Raw genomic sequence first — 21,218 nt, 5'->3', positions numbered from 1 at the left:
GTTATAGTGTTGACCTGTGACATCATCAAAACTACTAGGAATAGAGCTAAGCCAATAGAATCTTTGAACGCTTAAGATCCTTTTCACATTTAGTAATGCCCTACCCATTCCAAATGTAACCGACCTTTTAGTCACATAGAATGTGCAAGTGTCACAATTGTTTAGGTGTCATAACACCAATGAATTTTATATATGTTAAAATAAAGCTCTTTCATTCAAAATTGACCAAAGTAGAATCAATTTAATACTTTTTTCAAGACACTACTCTCTCTCTCTTTTTCTCCTTTCTCTCTCTTTCCCTCCCCGCCGCCACCCCCCTCCTTTCTCTCCCTTCCTCCCTCAAAATGTGACCTTATTTGGAAATAGAGTCTTTCCAGACGTAATTAGTTAAGGCAAAAATGAGGTCATTCTGGAGTAGTATGGGTCTCTAATCCAGTATGATCGGTGTTCTCATAAGAAGAGAAGAGACACAGACACAGGGAGAATGACATGTGAGGACAGAGGCAGAGGTTGGAGTGAGGCATCTACAGGCCGAGAATGATAGGGATTGGCTGCAACACCAGAGCTCAAAGAAAGGCATAGAACAGATTCTCCCCTAGAGCCTTCAGAGAGGGCCTTGCCAACAACTTGCCTTCAGACTCATAGCCTCCAGAACCATGGGAGAATCAATTTCTGTTGCTTTAAACCATCCAGTTCAAGATATTTTGTTACAGCAGCCTTAGGAAACTAATACAGTACCCACGGGCAATAAATAATTATATCTAACTCACAGGGCCATTAAAGAGATTACATGACATAAAATATACAAAGAGTTTAGCAGTGCTGGCACATAGCAAATATTCAGGGAATGACAGTTATTATCATCAAGACTTTTTTTTTTTTTTTTTTTTGAGATGGAGTCTCGCTCTGTCACCCAGGCTGGAGTCCAGTGGATCTCGGCTCACTGCAAGCTCCGCCTCCTGGGTTCAGGCCATTCTCCCACCTCAGCCTCCCATGTAGCTGGGGCTACAGGCACCCGCCACCATGCCCAGCTAATTTTTTTTGTATTTTTAGTAAACACAGGGTTTCGCCGTGTTATCCTGGATGATCTCGATCTCCTGACCTTGTGATCCACCCACCTTGGCCTCACAAAGTGCTGGGATTACAGGCGTGAGCCACCATGCCCAGCTCATCAATACATATTTTTTAAAATTTATACCATAAATTATAACAGAAATTAATGCCTCTCCCAGAAAGAAACAGTATGTCCCTACTCCCGAGCTTTTAATTTAAAAGGATGGAACACCTGACGTCTCCCTACTCAGAGGCCTCCTCCAGTAATGGTAACTGAGCGTCATGCTGAGGATACAGAAGTTCTGGCCTAGCCATTAAAATTCAGCCTTTGAGAAACTCTAGTTGACACCACTTACATTTCTTTGTCTGGAAGCGGAAGACAGACCTAGTCAATAGGCATCCCTCACACCCCCAAAAAAGGAACCATCAATCTCAGCCTAGGTGACTGTCACATTGAACATTTTCAGGCAGCTTTTTCAACCTTGGAGGTTTGGGCAACCTGCCAGTAATGAAGATGTATTAATGCTTAATGCAGCTTAATGTAATAGGTGTCATGTTCATAATTTACAGAAGCTCTTTCTAAAGCATTAAATTCATTTATACTCCTTAAAAGCTACTCAATCGTGGGGGCTAAGTTAGTTTGGTAGGGCTTCTTTTTTAGGATCAAATGATATATAAATTGTTAACATATCCAAACTCATCCATTAGTGCATGTGAAAGCAATAAATGTGCCAAAGTAGCAATAACATGATCGAGGAAAGTCATTGTGGTCATTAGGGCTGAAAGGGTTTCATTTATGGCCCTGAGAAAGAGAATGAAGGCTGTAAAATAGACCCAGGAAGTCCCACTGACCAGAAGTCCTGACTTACTGTGCTCAAATAAAAATAAAACAAAATGTACATTTTAGGTTTTCAAAAGTGACAATGGATTGTGCCTTCTATTTTGTAGTGAGTTGTCCCTCCTGCTTCCAACTACCATTTTGAAAAAAGAAAATGGAATGGATTGATGAGGCCTTCTCATCTCAACTGTCTGCTCATAGAATATTGATTGGCCTCTTGGTAAATAACTCTAAGCAAAACAGGGGGGCATGACTAATGAGAGCCCTTGCTTGTTGGACAGATCTGGGAGGTCAGTAATTGATGGAATTATAAATCCTAGCATGGCATTTCCAAAGTAGTCCCAGGATCAACATAGGAATGAGAAGAAGCCATAACTTTGTATATTGGATTAGGGTAACCACTATCTATTACCCCATTATGATCTGCTGACAGCCACCATTACTCATGTCCCTGTGAGTCAAGTTCTCCACCCCTCCAAAAAAAATATTGCGGAGTGCCAAGAAGCACTGGAAAAAAAAAAAAAAAAAGGTGGAAAACCGAATTTAAAAATTTGTTAAAGTTATTCCAGCTAAGTTAGTGTAGCTCAGTCTTTGGTATAATTAGAATCACGTGGGAGATTTTATAAATTAGCAAGATCTGGACCCACCCTAAACAATTAAATCTCTAGGGGTGGGGCTTGGCTACTAGTATTTTTAAAGGACTCCAGGGAATTATCTTGTGCAGCCAGAATTAACAGCCATTAATTTAACTAATATTTAGGAGCAGCTACAAAAGCTTTAAGTAACGATGGTACAAAACATTAGTCATGTCTTCTTCTTAGAGCTCTCCATGGAGCAATGTTTTACAAACATTTGGTGCTTGCCTAGGTATTCCCCTCAAGAGTTTGACAATCTGTTCAGGTCTCCTCACCTAGAGGCCTCTGAAATAAAAGGTAGTCCTCCACCCAGAAGTCTCTTACGTGACTGAAAGCTAAAAAGTTCATTCTCTGCTAAAACGTCAAGCCCTGTTGTTGATATCGGGGCACCTGCCCTCCTGGGTTTACAAAGCATTCTAGGTTCTGCAATGGCTCTGGCGATCACTCACCTGGACAAACAGCTGGACCAATGATCACCAGAGATTCTACAGAGGGAAAATCCTGCTGAAGATGTCGCTATTGGCTCCTGTTTTGTCTATGAAAAGCCAAACTTTATCTTCATGGCAGGAGAGCTGAAATCAGGAGTCTTTGCTCAGCAGAGTCTGGGTCTGGGTGGGGTAAGGGGCAAATATGGGGGTTGGTGGGAGCGCTAACTAAAATCCAGGCAGCACACTAGAGGATCAGGGAGTAAGTGTATCTAACAACCTCTAATTAAGTCATGTCATGTAGCCAGATTTGACTTGGAGAAAGAAATGCCTACAGTAATTGCATTTAGTTCATCTTGTAGCATGCTCCCAATCATAACTGCTAATTCAATTGTACATTCATTCTGCCAGCTCATTGCCATTAAGCACACATTTAATTACTTCAATAAAGGATTAATATGCAGCACACAAAAGGAGGGACAGAAGACTGTGCCAAAGCACACAGCTGCCCCAGCGTTTAGCCCAGAGATAAAACAAGAATATCATTGGGCAGCATAATCCTGCTCCAAATACATCATTATTAGATGAACATTCCAGACTTTTATTTTCATGCTTGTTATGCACCATTCCACATGCATATATTTCTGTAGCACCAGAAAGAGCTGTAACAGGCACCTGACAGCTTTCCATTGTTGTCTCAATCACGCACCCACCACTCCCCCATCCCGTCTTCCTCCATGCTTGTAAGGTTGTGCTTATCTCGTTTCCAGGCAAAGGCTTACAGTCCCTACATTACAACATCCTGAGATAAGGGCCCTCGCTTGACATTGTTCCTGCCAGTGCTGCAAACAAGTGACAAACCTGGCATGTATAAAAAGAGAAGGAGAACAACAAAGCCAGAGCCCCCTCCTCCTCGCCTCCTCCCAACTCCACCTCAAAGGACAGCCCATCAATTCTCCAGGATGTACACAATCATTATTGTAGGGGAAACAAAGGCCAGTGTCAATTGTGCAGTGTTATAAAGCAGTCCCTCAAATTAAAACCATGTACCTAACTGCATCTGATGGCAGAAGCTATTTAGCAGTGATATTTTACGGAAAGGCAATGAAAAGCAATAACTGCTTTATTTAATGTATCTGTTCAATCCAGCTGCCCTGGATAGGCCTTAATAGAAGCTGTCGATCAATGTCAGGCCCTTAGAAATAACTGCACCAGACTGCAATAAACATGAAGGAAAGATAACTAGAACTACTGATCAGCCTCTTGTTACCTTTCCTGCGCCCAGAGATTTGTCATTTGTTTATACTGCTCATAATAGCTGGCTCGATGATTATCATCTTGCCCACCTGGTATTGTGGTGGGCACATCAAGGTGGGGAGTGAGAGAGCAGAAGACGAAACCCTGGAAGAGGAGGGAGGAGGAAGAATATAAGATGTAAGACCAAAAGGTGAGGAATAGGAAAAGAAAGGTTGTTCAGGACATGTGAGGTTAAATCTTATAAAGTGTGCATGCTGGCTCCCTTGTTAAAATACTAACATCACTTATACTTTCTTTGCCATCGCTTGACAGACCTTCCCTTAAGATTCATGAAATAAGGCATGAATTTTTAGTTTCAGTGTCTTCTCCACAAATCCTAGTGCTGTCAGGAAGACACTAACAAGGCCTATAACCAAGATAGCCCATACTCAACCATGACTTAATTTGCCTTCTCTGCCCATCCACTCCAAACGTTCCCCCATGCTCCAGTCTCAGCCTTCTCTAATTCATTTTAATTTCTATCCTTATACAAGCTCATCCTCTCTTATCATTACCATCTGTAACAGGGGTTAGTCATCTACAACCCATGGACTAATCTAGTCAGCAGTCTGTTTTTATAAATAAAGTTTTATTGGAACACAGCCACGCCCATGCATTTAGGTTTTGTGTATGACTGCTATGGCATTAAGATGGCAGTTAAGTAGTTGAGACAGATACTATGTTGCCCCCAAAGCCTAACGTATTTACTATCTGGCCCTTTACAGAAAATGTTTGTCAATCCCTGATCTATTTATGTCATTTCGAAATGTGTACTTCAGCCCAGATCTCTCTACTCATCTCTAGACCTGTGTTTCTATCTGCCCCTTAGTCTCTACCTCCTGGATCCCTCCATCGGGCTGTCTCCATGTGGTTTGTATGTAATATGTCCAAAACCTAATTCATTTTATAGTTTCTCCAGTTTTGTATCTCCAGTCATGGCCTCACCATCTGTTTTAACGACCCATATCATCCCCATAAGGAAGCCAAGGCTTAGAAAGGATTCATGACTTGCAAGGGTCACATACTTTGCAAATGACTACACTGGGATTTGAACCCAAGACTATCGGTCTCAAAAGCCCAAGATTTTCTTCATGTCTGTAATGCTTTTCTGATATTATAGAAATATTTGCTAGTTCCCTACTTCCTACAGAGGACCAATGTTAATTCATATGGCATTCAGACTTTCAATTTTTCTTTTTACGTGCTCTTCCATCACACACTATCTCATACCACTCTTGACATGTACTAGTCCATGAACATGTGATGTGATTATGAAGCTAATACAACACTTCCCCTGGAAATTTTTCCCGATCCCCACACCCACTCTCACTTTCCTAGCAGAATTAATTGTCCCTTCCCTGGTGCTCTTATGTACTCTGGTCAAACTACAGGAGAACACTTATCAAACTGTGCTATATTTACACATTATATTATGCCGCCTCAGATATGTTCCAGACCTTTAAAATGAAAGACAATTTATTACACATGTTTTCTAGTGCCTAGAACTTAGTAAGTAATGAATAAATGTTGGTTTAAGGTTTCTTCCAGACTCACATCATTCCAATTCATTTTTTTTTAAGGTTCCACAGTGAGCTTTCAGAAACACAGTTTGGATCATGTGGTTTCTGTTTAGATGGACTCATAGCTTCATCTTTACGTACAGGATTTTAAGGTCCAAACTCCTTTGATGCTGTGAGGCTCACTACATAGGTCCACACCGCAACCTCATTTTCAGCCATCTTAATCCACCTGCTAACCTCATTTTCAGCTTCTCTCTTTCCCACACCCCAGACACAGACTTAGCATCAGCCATACTGAACTACTGGGCCTCTGCACATGCTTCCCTGTCTTTCAGGACTCTTCCTCTCCCTCTGGTCTTCTTTGACAACCTCTGTTTCTTTTTCATGACCCAGGTCAAATGTCTTCTACTCCATGAAACCTTCCTCACCAGAGGAAAGTTGACCTCCTTTATTTTGGGCCTCCATGTAATAGTGATAGTAGTATTATCACAGTGTAGCCATCTGTGTTGTGTGCTTTAGATAGGTTAGATTGTTTAACCTCCACAAAAAGAGGTCAGTACTATTATTCCCATTTTTCTAGCTGTAGGTATACATGTCTTCTAAGAAAGACTTGCTCTACCTTCTCTGCCTAGACACCCAGAATTTATTTCATTCTAGATGAAGAGAACTCTCAATTATCTCACTCTGCCTGACTGACTCTCTGAATTCCTCTTCTGGGAGACTGTGTGTGAAATACAATGTGTAAGCACAGCAATATGTGGGAGTCATTATAAACACTAGAACCTTGTCACAGTGAACGAGCGATTTTTGCCGTGTATTGGTCTTTCTGTTGAAAACAAGTGAAACAGAGCAGCAGACTTTTAAAGGATCTCTTTCCAAATGGAGACTGAAACTGTAGGGTGCTTTGGTTAGTTGGAAGCTTTATTTGTACTTTGACTTTGGCTTGGAAGGACAACATTTTGGAGATTTTCTTACCAGTAGTTAGTCAATGATTACTAAGGTAATTGGGTTCTCTGATGTGATGGATTGAAGTGCCCAAGAAGATGTCACTCTCAAATGTAATCTCTGTGAGTCTTAAGCACCACCTTTCTTGGTCCAAAGAAAGGCAAACTGAGACACCAGAGAAGAGAAAAATACTATGCACATTATAAAAATCTTCCTTTTGTAAACTTAATAGGGCAAACTGAGTTTTGAGAAAATACTTCCATAACTAAGGCATCTGGCATAATGCAAAAAATATATATATAGAATTTAGATAGCCTTGTTGATTTATTGTTGCTTAACAGTTAAAAGGAAATTGTTGAGATTCCTGTCTTATTTTGAAGAAATTAGCAGCTTCTTTCATCAGCAAATGTATATTTTTTGTTTATGAGAAACATATAAACACATTATTGATAGCACTATGAAAATTATGTGCTAAAAAATTACAACAGCCCAAACCCCTAGAGCCTTAAAGAAATTGAGGCATATCTAACAGGAATTGGTGCTCAAGGTTTTTTTTAAGCTCACTCACCTCACATTCATTTTCCATTTTTAGTTGGTCCCTATGGGAATCTATGATGGAGCTTGGAGAATGTTTCCTTACATTATTTTAATTTCAAGAGCACTTGCTATTAAAAAAAGAAAAAGAAAAAAAGGTCTGTTATGGGCTGCCTGTTTGTGTCCCGCAAAATTTCATGTATAGATGCACTAAACCCCAGTGGGATTGCATTTGGAAGTGAGGCCTTTGGGGAGTAATTAGGTTTAAATGAGGTCATGAGGATGGTGCCCCAGCAATGGGATTCGTGCCTTTATAAAGAGATGAAGGTTGAATTTTATTGAAGGCCTTTTCTGTATCCATTGAGATAAACATGTGGTTTTTGTCACTGGTTCTGATTATATGATGGATTACGTTTATTGATTTGTGTATGTTGAACTAGCCTTGCATCCCAGGGATGAAGCCAACTTGATTGTGGTGTATAAGCTTTTTGATATGCTGCTGAATTCAGTTTGTCAGTATTTTATTGAAGATTTTTGCATGGATGTTCATCAGAGATATTGGCCTGAAGTTTTCTTTTTTTGTTGTGTCTCTGCTGGGTTTTGGTATTGGGATGATGCTGGTCTCATAAAATGAATTAGGGAGGAGTCCCTCTTTTTTGAGGCACATATACACCATGGAATACTATGCAGTCATAAAAAAGAATGAGATCGTGTCCTTTGCAGGGACATGGATGAAGCTGGAAGCCATCATTCTCAGCAAACTAACCCAGGAATAGAAAACCAAACACCCCATGTTCTCATTCATAAGTGCGAGTTGAACAATAAGAACACACGGACACAAGCAGGGGAACATCACCCACCAGGACCTGTTGGGGAATGGGGGCAAGGGGAGGGAGAGTATTAGGACAAATACCTAATGCATGCAGGGCTTAAAACCTAGATGACGGGTTGATAGGTGCAGCAAACCACCATGGCACATGTATACCTATGTAACAAACCTGCACATTCTGCACATGTATCCCAACACTTAAAGTAAAATAAAAGATAAATAAAACATAAATAAATTGTTAAAGAAAGATGAAGGGACCAAAGCCATCTAGTCTATGGTATTCTGTTATAGCAGCCTGAACTGACCAAGATAAGTCCCATTAAGTTTTCCCCCAAAAAAAGCATTAATGCTTTTTGAAAATTACTTATTTTATCAGATGAGAAAATACCATTTTGATGGGAAAATAGCTAACATTATTTTAGGCCAAATATTAAACTAATTCAAATTTGCCCTCTCTAACCTTTTTTTAGATTTGCCATACAGGCTGCCCCTGAAACTTTGAATACTGCAAATGAATTTAAGAGCACAACATAGCCATTTCTCCACTCCACTGGTTGGCAACCCAACATCTACCACAATCCCCAGATGTCCCAGCCTAACTTATTGACCATGTAACACAGTTCTGACCAATAACATACAAACTTGAGTTTGGTAGGTGGGACTTCTAGAAGAGCTAGAATCTGTCTCCTGATTTTTAAAAATAGAAATGAGGGAATAAATTCAGTTGACATAGCCCTTCACTTATTTATCCTTCCTCAACTTTCTGACTGGAATGCAGACGTTTGGCCTGGAGGTGCAGCATGTACCTTGCAACCATGAGGCAACAAGCTAGAAGCCAAAAACATACACAGAAGGGATGACAGAGCAAAATATGGAAAAAGTTTAGTACCTGATGGCATCACTGAAGTATCATACTAGCCATAAGCAACCTTCCCCGGAACTTCTTATTGTGTAAAATAAACAAACTCCATACCTTTAAGCCACTGGTAGATTTTCTGTTGCTATCAGCCAACTGCATTCCTGATGCTAACATAACCTGATGAAAGTAAAAACAGGAAGGAGGGGTGGTGTGAAGAATAAAGTCATATTTTTTTTTAGAAATATGAGCCAAGCAAAACAAAGTAAGAGAGCCAACCAAAGTTTTCAAGATATCAAAACCCAGCATTACGTGGTAGAACATGGTCAAAGCCTAGCCACAGATAGAAATGTACAGCTTTTGCTGAGAATGACAGTTTCTAGCTTCATCCATGTCCCTGCAAAGGACACGAACTGATCCTTTTTTATGGCTGCATAGTATTCCATGGTGTACATGTGTCACATTGTCTTTATTCAGTCTATCATTGATGGGCATTTGGGTTGGTTCCAAGTCTTTGCTATTGTGAATAGTGCTGCAATAAACATATGTGTGCATGTGTCTTTATAGTAGAATGATTTCTATTCCTTTGGGTATATACCCAGTAATGGGACTGCTGGGTCAAATGGTATTTCTGGTTCTAGATCCTTGAGGAATCACCACACTGTCTTCCACAATGGTTGAACTAATTTACACTCCCATCAACAGTGTAAAAGTGTTCCTATTTCTCCACATCCTCTCCAACATCAGTTGTTTCCTGACTTTTTAATGATCACCATTCTAACTGGCATGAGATGGTATCTCATTGTGGTTTTGATTTGCATTTCTTTAATGGCCAGTAATGATGAGCTTATTTTCATGTTTTTTGGCTGCATAAATGTCTTCTTTTGAGTGTCTGTTTATATCCTTTGCCCACATTTTGATGGGGTTGTTTTTTCTTGAAAATTTGCTTAAGTTCCTTGTAGATTCTGGATGTTAGCCCTTTGTCAGATGGATAGATTGCAAAAATTTTCTCTGATTCTGTAGGTTGCCTGTTCCCTCAGATGGTAGTTTCTTTTGCAGTGCAGAAGCTCTTTAGTTTCATAGATACCATTTGTCAATTTTGGCTTTTGTTGCCCTTGCTTTTGGTGTTTTAGTCATGAAGTCTTTGGCCATGCCTATGTCCTGGATGGTATTGCCTAGGTTTTCTTCTATGGTTTGTATAGTTTTAGGCCTTACATTTAAGTCTTTAATCCATCTTGAGTTAATTTTTGTATAAGGTGTAAGGAAGGGGTCCAGTTTCAGTTTTCCGCATATGGCTAGTCAGTTTTCCCAACACCATTTATTAAATAGGGAATCCTTTCCCCATTGTTTGTGTCAGGTGTGTCAAAGATCACAGGAACAGAAAACCAAACACCACATGTTCTCACTCATATGTGGGAGCTCAGCAATGAGAACACATGGACACAGGGAGGGGAACATCACACACTGGGGCCTGTCAGGGTGTGGGGGACTAGAGGAGGGATAGCATTAGGAGAAATACCTAATGTAGATGACAGGTTGATGGGTGCAGCAAACTACTATGGCACGTGCATACCTATGTAATAAACCTGCACGTTCTGCACATGTATCCAGAAGTTAAAGTATAATAAAATAAAATAAAATAAAATAAAATAAATACAGCAAAAGTTTAAAAAGCAGATTCTAGAGTCCTACCCTAAATTAAAATTTAAAAAAAAAAAAGGAAATGTTCACCTTTTCAGCTAACAGCAGTATTGATGAGTTCTTGAAGTGAAGGACTGAAGGGGTTCTTGAGAAAAGTCACTCAGAGCAATAAGCCTCTGTTGCATCATTTTGAAATGAACATTTATAGCACATTTTAAGTCAATACCTATGTGGTTTAGGTCACAAGAGGGCAAAGAGGTGAAAACTTGCAGGTAGAGAAGTTAAGGCTTCTTAAGACCTGATTCTATTTATGTAGTTTCCGATGTCTTGCCTGAGGTGGGTTGGGGAGCTGGAGAGATGCAGGGTGCTAATTGTTTGCTATTCATTTAAAGTCCATATATTCAGAGGGAATATTCCTTAAGGTCAAAGATTGAATCTTCTAAACAACTGTACTGCCTGACACACAGTGGGAGTAAATGCTCATTGAATAAATGAATAAATGCCATTTCTATATAATTTACCTGTTGCATTTTCTTCAGGCTTGAATTCTCTTTTAAAAATGATTCATACAGTAAAAAAAAAAATTTCTGATTTTTTTCTTCTTGATATTCCTTGACCTTTCCTCATAAAAACACTATTTATCTCTTAACATAGCTCAAGTTTCATTCCCATCGTAAGGGTCTGTGAGGAATCCATTGCTGTAAATGGAATAAATGAAGAGAGCAAGAGTTCTATGTCCTTACATTCATCTCCTGGGAGTCTCTACTACATTTCTGCTACCTCTCTACCATCTGGGAGTAAATGGAACAAAAATCTAACACCGTACTTAATGAGAAAATAATCGACTATTTCCTGTACAACACAGTTAGAGCCAAAAACATCCATGGGGATCAGTTTCCAACATTTTCACACAGAATTGCACAAATTCCAGTGATGATAATATAAAACTTAATTTGGATTCCATTTGTTTTTCACTTGCCAGGGGGAGATTTGAAACAATGGGTAATCCCAGAGTTCTCCTTTTTATAGAAAATTTAAATAAACAGCTTTCTATTTACGGAGTGAGGAAGCTCTGCCTGACAATTATCAAGCAAGCAAGGCTGAAATACTGCACCACAGAGCTCATCCATCTATGGTGTTTTTTCACGTGGATATGGCACTGAATGATGGCAGCAAAGCCATAATGGGAACTTGAACGCCTTTTACCCAGCATGGTGGCATTGAGGCTGTTTTAGGCCTTGAGAATCGTAATGACATAAGTTGTTACAGTACCTTTTAAGTCAAAAGATGTTTAAGTGATTTTCCCTACCCACCAGGTTTAAACCTTTGTTTTCTCTTGCATTTTTAAAGCATTGCAGCATGAATCTGAGACCACAAGCACAAGTGGTGCAGGTGGCTCAGAGAGACGAAAGGTTTGGGAGGCAGAGTGAACAGCCCACAATAAATAAACTGATAGCAGTGGATGGAGTCACATATATTTGATGGAGCCACAAGTATTTCACATACGGGAAGCAGCCTCTGGGGTGCACTCAGAGGTAATCACCAGTGTTCATTGAAAGAGAAGGTGGAATTTAGCAGACCTCTAGTGTGAATCCATCCCAAATTGGCACCATTTAAACCCTCTGCATGAACACCACTCAGAACTTAATCTTCATCCTCAGCATGAAGCCTCATTCTGCACCTTTCTCCCAGGCTGAGACTCCAGGGCCTGCTGCTTTCCTGGGAAAGAGGTGATGGCTGAGTAAAGTTGCAGGGCCATTAGTGACAAGGCAGGCCATGACCCCATGTCCTGCCATCCCTGCACCTCCATCACTACAGTGGCTCCCAATTCATAGGAATAAAATAAAGGAAGAGAAGAGCCAATTTAGCACAGCAGCAAACTGCTATTTTTTCTAAGCAATCAACCATTTTATCAGTAGGAAATAGTTGTCTTCACAGATGTCAAGCAGTTAATCACCCCAAAAACCCTAAGAAGAAAAAAAGGATGTAGGTGCTAACATCCCAAGTTTATCTATTCTTAAAGTGAGTTGCAATTGCTTTCTCGTCTGTAAAATACCTACAATGTTGCTGTGAATTTAAATGACTTGATTTATGAAAAAAAATAGAAGCATAACTCACATATAGTAAGTACTCAGAAATGTTACTTATTCAGTCAATCCAATGTCAATTTTTGAGAACAGAACAAGCACTCAAGAGTCAGCATGGAACCAGGTGGTTCAACAAAACTACACATTAATTACTAACATACAGGAAAAGTTTGCAACAAGTTTTGCTTTTTTGTTTCCTTCTACTTTTAGATTCAAATTTTCTAATACTTAGAAAAATAGTCACAAGGCTAATTTAGATCTCTGAAGGAAAAAATTGTAAAAATTATTCTTAAAATATTTTTACATAAATTTTAAAAATTGGAAGCAATGTCTTTTTATTACATACCATAAAAACCTGTATGAGTCAGTGAAGTCACCAAATTCAATTTTGTTACTACTCAAAATATTAATTTTTAAAAAATAAATGACAAAATGGTTTTAGCTTTATTATCAATAGTGAACTCCTCTGATAACTTTTTAAAATCACCTACTTGTATTTTAACACTTGCATGGAAAGTTTTAAGGTATTCATTAGATTGATGAAATCAAGCAAATTGTTACCAATGGAATAAATTTCTTCATCATACTCAGATTCAGTCTTTGGTAATTTAATTTCAAATTTTAAAATTAACATTAAATAAATTGTATCTAGATTATCAGATGAACAGTCTGATTAGTCTGTATCTAAGTGTTCTAGTTAATCTAAACAAAGATCAGTGTGCTAGAAAATTACAGGAGAAATAAAAAATGAATGATCTCCCATAATTTGATTAGTAAAATTGAAACATTTATTTTTTATGTAAATTCACGATGCACAATGTCGTGTTTCTTTCCTCTTCTTAGAATCAATGAAGAAATAAACATGTATTGTATGCCTCTAATGGCCAAGCCTCTGTGACCAAAGCTGTGGAACCCCCCAGAGATTTATCAATCACTGTTCCACAATGGTTCCTCATTTAGAAAATGGTAGGGCAAGTGGGATGCAGTCCTTTTGTAACTATAGTTAGAGTAGTCTTTATTGAATAAGTCTCTTATTTAGATATCGTACCACTGTAACACCATCTATATATTTCATCTATCTGTTAATCTCCTGCTATGTTACTAAAATGAATTAATAATAATTTATCAATTGGAAGAGCATGCCCAACCAACATTTTATCTATAGCTCACATAATAAGTGGCCAATGCCTAGCACAAGAATGAAAAGGGAAAGGGAAATAATATTTATAAAATGTTTAGACAGGGTTTACTGTGTGTTGGATGTTTTATACATTTTCCCTCATTAATACAGTAATCCTATGTGGTAGATATTATTATATCTATTTTATAAGTGAGCAGAATGAGAGTGATATCAGCAAGATGACAGAATAGGAATTTCTAGCACTAGTCCTCCTGCAGAAACATGAAGTTAAACAACTATCCACACATAGAATATCATTACAAGAGCTAAGAAATTCAAATGAGAGATTACAGCTCCTGGGTGCAGCAAAAAGAGAGATAATGGTCTGATATATTCAAAGTGCTAGGAAAAAAAAATCAGTCAACCAAGAATACTATACCCAGCAAATCTGTCCTTTAAAAATGAAGGAAGAAAAACACTTTCCCAAGCAAACAAAAGCTGTGGGAGCACATCACCACTAGAACTGCCTTATGAGAAATGCTAAAGGGATTTCTTCAAGTTTAAATGAAAGACACTAACAGCATGAAAGCATATGAAAAGATAAAACTCACTGTAAATATAAGAATATAGTTAAGTTCAAAATACTCTAATGTTTTAATGGTGGTATATAAGGTACTAAAAATAAATATAGCTACAATAATTTTTTTTTCTTTAGACAGAGTCTTGCTCTGTTGCCCAGACTAGAGTGCAATGATGTGGTCTCAGCTCACTGCAATCTTCCACCTCCTGGGTTTAAGCAATTCTCCTGCCTTGACCTTCTGAGTAGCTGGAATTACAGGTGCACGCCACCACGCCCAGCTAATTTTTTGTATTTTTAGTAGAGATGGGGTTTCACCATGTTAGCTAGGCTAGTCTCGAACTCCTGACCTTGTGATCAGCCCACCTCAGCCTCCCAAAGTGCTGGGATTACAGGCGTGAGCCACCATGCCTGGCCTAATAATTTGTTAATGGATACAAAATATTCAAAATATGTAAATTGTGACATCAAATACATAAAATGCACGAGGTGGAGAAGCTAAAGTGTAGAGTTTTTTAATATGGTTAGATAAATTGTCATCAATTTAAAATAGACTATTATAAGATGTTTTATGTGACCTTCATGGCAACCACAAAGAAAAAGCCTGTAGTCGAGTACACAAAAAAGAAAAAGAAAGAAAGCAAAGCATATAATCATAAAAAATTATCAAATCATGTAGAAAGACAGCAAGAAAGGAAGAAAGGAAGAAAGAAATTACAAATTAGAAAATAATAAAGAAAATGACATAAGTAAGTCTTTACCTAGCAATGATTACTTTAAATGTAAATAGACTGAATTATCCAATGGATTTTTTTAAAAGCAAGATTCAACTATATGCTGCCTACAAGAGACTTACATTAGTTTTAAGGAACATGGATAAACCTGGAGGATATCATACTAAGTGAAATAAACCAAGCACAGAAAGACAAATACCGTGTAATATCACTTATATGCAGAATCTGAAAAAGTCAAATTCATAGAAATAATGAGTGGAAGGGTAGTTATCAGGAATTGTTGCGAGGGGGAGGGGGTAAATTAGGAGATATTGGTCAAAGCAAAAAATTTCAGTTATGCAGGATCAATAAGTTCTGGAGAACATTAGTACAGTGTGGTGGCTACAGTTTAAAAACAGTACTATTTACTTGAAATTTGCTAAGAAAATGAGTCTTAAATGTTCTCATGACAAAAAAATGGAAATCATGTGCATTAATGGATATGTTATTAGCTTGATTGTAATAATTTTTCACAATGTCTACACAGTACATCAAAATATTGCATTGTGTACTATTAATCCATACAATTTTTGTCAATTATACCTCAATAGAACTAAAAAAAATTAATAAAAGAAGACTGAGTCTAAGTAATTTGTAGTAGTCATAATAAAGTATTTACAACATGATCATTTATCATGAAGCCTCTACATGTACATTACCATACTATCCATAATTAATGGCAGACTATAGGACTTCCCCTAAACTGTGAGATAGTATTGAGAAGCAGTATTGCAAAAGGGATAAAAGGCTGGGTTTTAGAGTTAGGTCTGCACCCAAATCCCTATTTCACCACTTATCCATGTAGAGTCTTAAGCAAGTTATTCAACCTTTTTAAGCCTCAGTGTCCACATTTGTAAAAGGCAAAAACAATTTACTTCATCATAATGTTGTATTGTATGAAATAATACACATAAAATACTTAACCCAGAGCATGACATGTTAATACCAAAAATGTACAGAGTGGTTATTATGTGCCAGGCATTGTTGTAAGGGTTTAAACTCTCCTAATCATTGATTTTAGTAAATATTCACTGCAACTAATATTTCATTGTTAAAACAACTTAACCATGTTTAAACACCTTTTGGCACTCCTGTATTTCTACCATTTTTATCTGACTGACCTATCATCAGCTTCAAAAAACTTTCATTTTCTTCCCACCCTTAAACATAGTTCTATTAGTATTGTTAGCTATTACCCTAGTACAATGCAGTATAGGTTTCTATAGTATCTATATCTAAGAAACATGATAGCTACAAAACAAAGTTTAAAAGTGAGTTATAAAGTAATATCTACTTGCATATTGGGTTTTATTAATATTATGAAATCAATGACAGAAAATGTGTTCTTGGTTAACCTAGCAATGAAATTGAGTCAATCAAACATGGCCATTCCAATCTGCAGAACGGGATTTAAAGCTTAAATGGCCCAGAGAAAACCAGCCCTGCAAATGTTTTTTTAGATGCCACATAAACAAAATAACAATAAACAACACTCTTATTTTGTGCCAGACACTGTTCTAAGAAATTTTCATTTATGAGTAAAATTAATCCTCAGAACAATCTATGGATTAATGGTCTTACCATCTCCATTGTATAGACTAAGAAACTGAATCACAGAGAAGTTAAAGAATTTGGTCAACTTCCCATAGTTAGTATGACTTGAACCAAGGCAGACTAACTCTAAGGTACATGATTTTAACCACTGAACAGCATCCTCAACACAATAATAAAGGAAAAATATAATGTTTAAATTATCTGGCTATAATTGAATCATGTAGTTTATTTACTAGCTTATCATACAAATTCAATTTCTTTATTTCATAAACTTGCAGCTTGAAAATCAACTCCTACAAATTTTAGACAATGAAAAACCCCATTTGTAAATATATGAAGATGCAGGCAACTCTCTCGCTCTTCCATTCCTAAATCATCGCATTAATCAACAGAAAGCTCTACTCACCAGTAGACATTATCTTTCATTTAGAAAATTCAGTTTGTTGTGGTTAATTTTTTAATGTTTCAATTTCAGCTTCAATTACCCATGAAAAAGTATAGATCTTGTGTATTAAATATTAAAACATTCCAGGAAAATTACACATAGTTCTTCCATTTAAAAAATAGCATAACCTGAGTTTAGAGTGCCACCATTTATATTTCAACTCTGCTCCAAATCTTCGTTTTGCTAAAAGCAAAAGCTCTGCAGTTAGAATTAACTGTAAAAATCTTAAGAAGCCCAACAAATCAAGATATTTAGACAAAATATGATTCTATGAATTTTAATAATTCAATATATACAAAAGATGTATAGAGCGTCATCTCATGAGAGAACAAAAAATAGTACCTCAGAGCCTGCTGGGGTTATTGTCTTTAATGGGCAAAATTGTACTGACAGCCTGAAATTCTTAGTTAATAGCAAAGCTAAAGTAACTCACAGAAAATGACACTGTGAAGTAGTCAGAAAAATTAAGAATGGCTACAGTCAATTTAGTAACACCCAGATATTGAGATGTCAGTAGACTGGAACCTAATAATGAATGATCACTTAGAAGGAAAAGAAGCTAGATGAAGTTATATAAAATGTAAGTAAACTATTTTCAGGGCCTTTAATGTAAGAATTTTGAACTTTCTCATAACACTCAAATGTTATGAGACATTCTACTAACATTCCGCTAACAGATTCATGACTAAAGATCAGTATATCTTAAAATAAAAATCTTTTTGGTACTTTAAAAATTACTAAAGTCCAGTGGATTCGATCTAAGATAATCTTCCCTTGAGACCATATTCAATTCTGTATCAAATAGTTTTGTTGTAAACTTCATGTCATTGATTAATCCATTCACTCATTTAAAAAGTATTTGCCACTTAGCATGGTTCAGTCAGTACATTTGACATGAAGGATGCAGAGATGACTAAAACAACTTTGCAATGACCTTCACCGTTAAATCTACCAAGCCAATTTTAAAGAGAATTTAGGGCATTAAAATAAAGCCAATTATAATTCTTCACAATATACTATATGCTTTTCACAAATGTTATTTTATCTTCAAAACTTTTCTGTGAAAAAAGCTAATGCTATATCTTCTTTACAGAGGAAGAAACTGAGGCTCAACATTTTTATGGAAATTGCCAAGGATAACACTTTCAGTATAAAAACAAATTTAAACTTGGAATTTCAGCTTCAACATATACAATTATTACACTGTATATTTATTTTTCAGTGTGCGAGACAGAAATGAATGGTGAGCCTGGTAATAGAACCTCGAATGCTTAAACAATTAGGGATAATTCTTTTCATCAAACCCTGTGAGGAAAAAAGACAAGAACAACGCTGAATACTAGGAAGTGATATAACATCCTAAACCATAACTTTTAGCTAGTCCTTCTCCTATTTTAAAAGACAAGGTTCCCCACCATTCACGCAGGGGTGTAATATGGAGATAACTTTGTTCCACTTCCAACATCTCATACTTGAAATGCCCTCCTTCTGACTTCAATATCCTGATTTTCCATCTCTTTTATGGCCATACAACATCCTATTTCTCCGTTATCCCATTCAGAGCTTCATTTGCTTCCTTACTAAGCTCTACAGCCACGATCAGCTATTTCCAAATTGCCTATAGCACTTTAAAATCCTTCGTCCCTTGACTCCTTCTTATTATATTTTTATTATGTCTTATTTTTATTCTAATGGAGAAAATCAGAAACCATGACTGGACCCACTGCATTTTTTTTTCTTCTTTTACTTGGTCCTTGGCCCTTGTGCTCCTCAATTGCTCTCCTATTCTTATTTCCTCTAGTGCGTTTTTCACTTCCACTGTTTGACAACATTTTCACATTTTCCCGGGCTCCAATCCCATTCCCACTGCTCCACTTTGATCCCCACCACCATCTCAACTCTCAGGAAATGACTTAACCTCTCATCAGGACACTAGCAAACAAAGATTTATGGATTTGGGTCTAAGGTCAAATTTTGAAAGCAGATGATCAGTGATAGAATGCCAAGAGTAGGAGAGTAGGGAAATGGGCTCTGGGTTAGACTATAGCCTGTGTAGTGGGTCTACAGCTAGAAACGCACAGAAGATAAACGTCACTTTAATATATCAAGAATTTTTATGTGGCAGAAGATAAAGAAAGTATTAGAAGTGGGGATACCAATTGGTAAAGAATCTTAAAATCTCATAGTTGAAAATCAGTTGAATAAGATCAAATTTTGTTCTTGGAATGTAAATGATATGATTTTTTTAAAAATATCTAAAGAAGATGATGCAAAAAGAAAAACCCATGGAAGACCAACAAAAGCGCCAAAAGCATTCTGTCTTCACCCTCTCTCTCCTGATTTTTTCTTTCCTTTTTGTTATTAGCATATTAAAGTTTCCATTAAAATTTTAAGAGATGCTAGTTTATATAAGACATGTATATCTAACCATACACCTATATTTGTATTTGGTTTCCTAAGTCAAAGATATTATACTTAATACATGCACACAACGTAATAGTTTAGAACAAGCGTTCAATGATTAGACAGATCTCTGGGCAATTTATCATTGTATTTTAAATAATACTGAACTTATTTTCCTAATATAGGACCAGGTGTTTGTGAGTATAATGGACACTTATGCAATGTTCTGCCTACCACTACGCCCATCTGTCTTCTGGAAAGGAGTCTAGTGTAGTGGAGACAAATTCTGTGCTGTAATGCCTGGTTGCCTGATCTCCAGTCTTACCCCTCTTAAGCAACAGGACAAAGTATCTAATATCTCTGAGACTTGGTTGTCACTCTGTAAATTTGGCAGTTAAAAACAGTACCTTCCTCATGAGACAGTTGAGAATCACGGTGCCAGGATATAGTAAGCCCTCAAAATCTTAAGGTAACGTTATAATTATTCTAGGAACTGTTTCTCCTCTTCTCACCCACACGGCTGCAATAGAAACTCACATGATAGAAAGAATGGCCTCCCCTGACCATAGTCAACTGTTCTAGGGTTGTACCTCACACCCTAGTGGAACCCATGAGTCCTTTCTCATATTTGAACTGGACTCTCTCTTCAAGACTTCAAGCTAGCTATTCAGAGAAATGCAAATACTTTTATTAAAATATTAAGGGAATTTCTTTAAAAATTACAGTGTATGAAGGGAAAGATTAATGTTCTAGTACACTTAAACTTTCTCTTGAATTTCCAAAGGAGTGGTACCTTAAGACTTAGACCTTCATGAGAGAAGGAAAATCTTTGGACAATATCCCCAATTCCAGACTGGCTCTTCCTTTCCCTCCACAAGATATTCCTCTTACCAATTACTCTACAACTCCTCCTTGTGCCCTCTCCCCCAATCCATCCCTGAGAAGTATAGTCTGTGTCAATTGTTTTCAACCTGGGGCAATCTTGCTTCTCAGGGGACATATGACGACGTCCAGAGACATTTTTTGTTGCCAAAACTAGAGGATGCAGTGCTCCCAGCATCTAGTGGTAGAGACCGGTGTCAATAATATGGATGCTGAGAATCAAAACAGAGAAGTGAACCATTTCTCCACCAGTAAGAAGTCCATCTACCTTTGAAATCAGTGCTCTCCCATTATTATGTAGAATAGTTATAATTGTTTCTTGTCTACCTAGGTCCTTCCAGAATCATGTATCTAGTGCTACATTAGGATTAAAAGTTGTTCTTTACCCTGGGGATGGATTGGGAATGATTCGATTCATACAATTCAGAACTTAGCTATTATGAGCCAGGAGGGGAGGGGAAGTTACCAATCTTCCCAGTAAATGTATATTCCAGAGAGAGACTTACTCTGCACACACTCTTAAGAAAGAAGTTAGGGCCGGGCGCGGTGGCTCACACCTGTAATCCCAGCACTTTGGGAGGCTGAGGCGAGTGGATCACGAGGTCAGGAGATTGAGACCATCCTGGCTAACACGGTGAAACCCTATCTCTACTAAAATACAAAAAATTAGCCGGGCTTGGTGGCGGGTGCCTGTAATCCCAGCTACTCGGAGGCTGAGGCAGGAGAATGGCGTGAACCCGGGAGGCGGAGCTTGCAGTGAGCCGAGATCACGCCACTGCACTCCAGCCTGGGCGACAAAGCGAGA

At 37.7% G+C, this 21,218-nt stretch overlaps 1 long non-coding RNA gene across 1 annotated transcript in view; it reads left to right on the top strand.

Annotated features, from left to right (window-relative positions):
- LOC105543482 overlaps positions 1–21,218 on the top strand; it is a 503,003-nt gene that overhangs the window by 465,008 nt on the left and 16,777 nt on the right. The window lies entirely within an intron of this gene.

The sequence above is a fragment of the Mandrillus leucophaeus genome, unplaced genomic scaffold (genome assembly GCF_000951045.1).
Source record: "Mandrillus leucophaeus isolate KB7577 unplaced genomic scaffold, Mleu.le_1.0 Scaffold283, whole genome shotgun sequence".
Taxonomy (NCBI): Eukaryota; Metazoa; Chordata; class Mammalia; order Primates; family Cercopithecidae; genus Mandrillus; species Mandrillus leucophaeus.
This window is presented reverse-complemented; position numbering and strand designations above follow the sequence as displayed.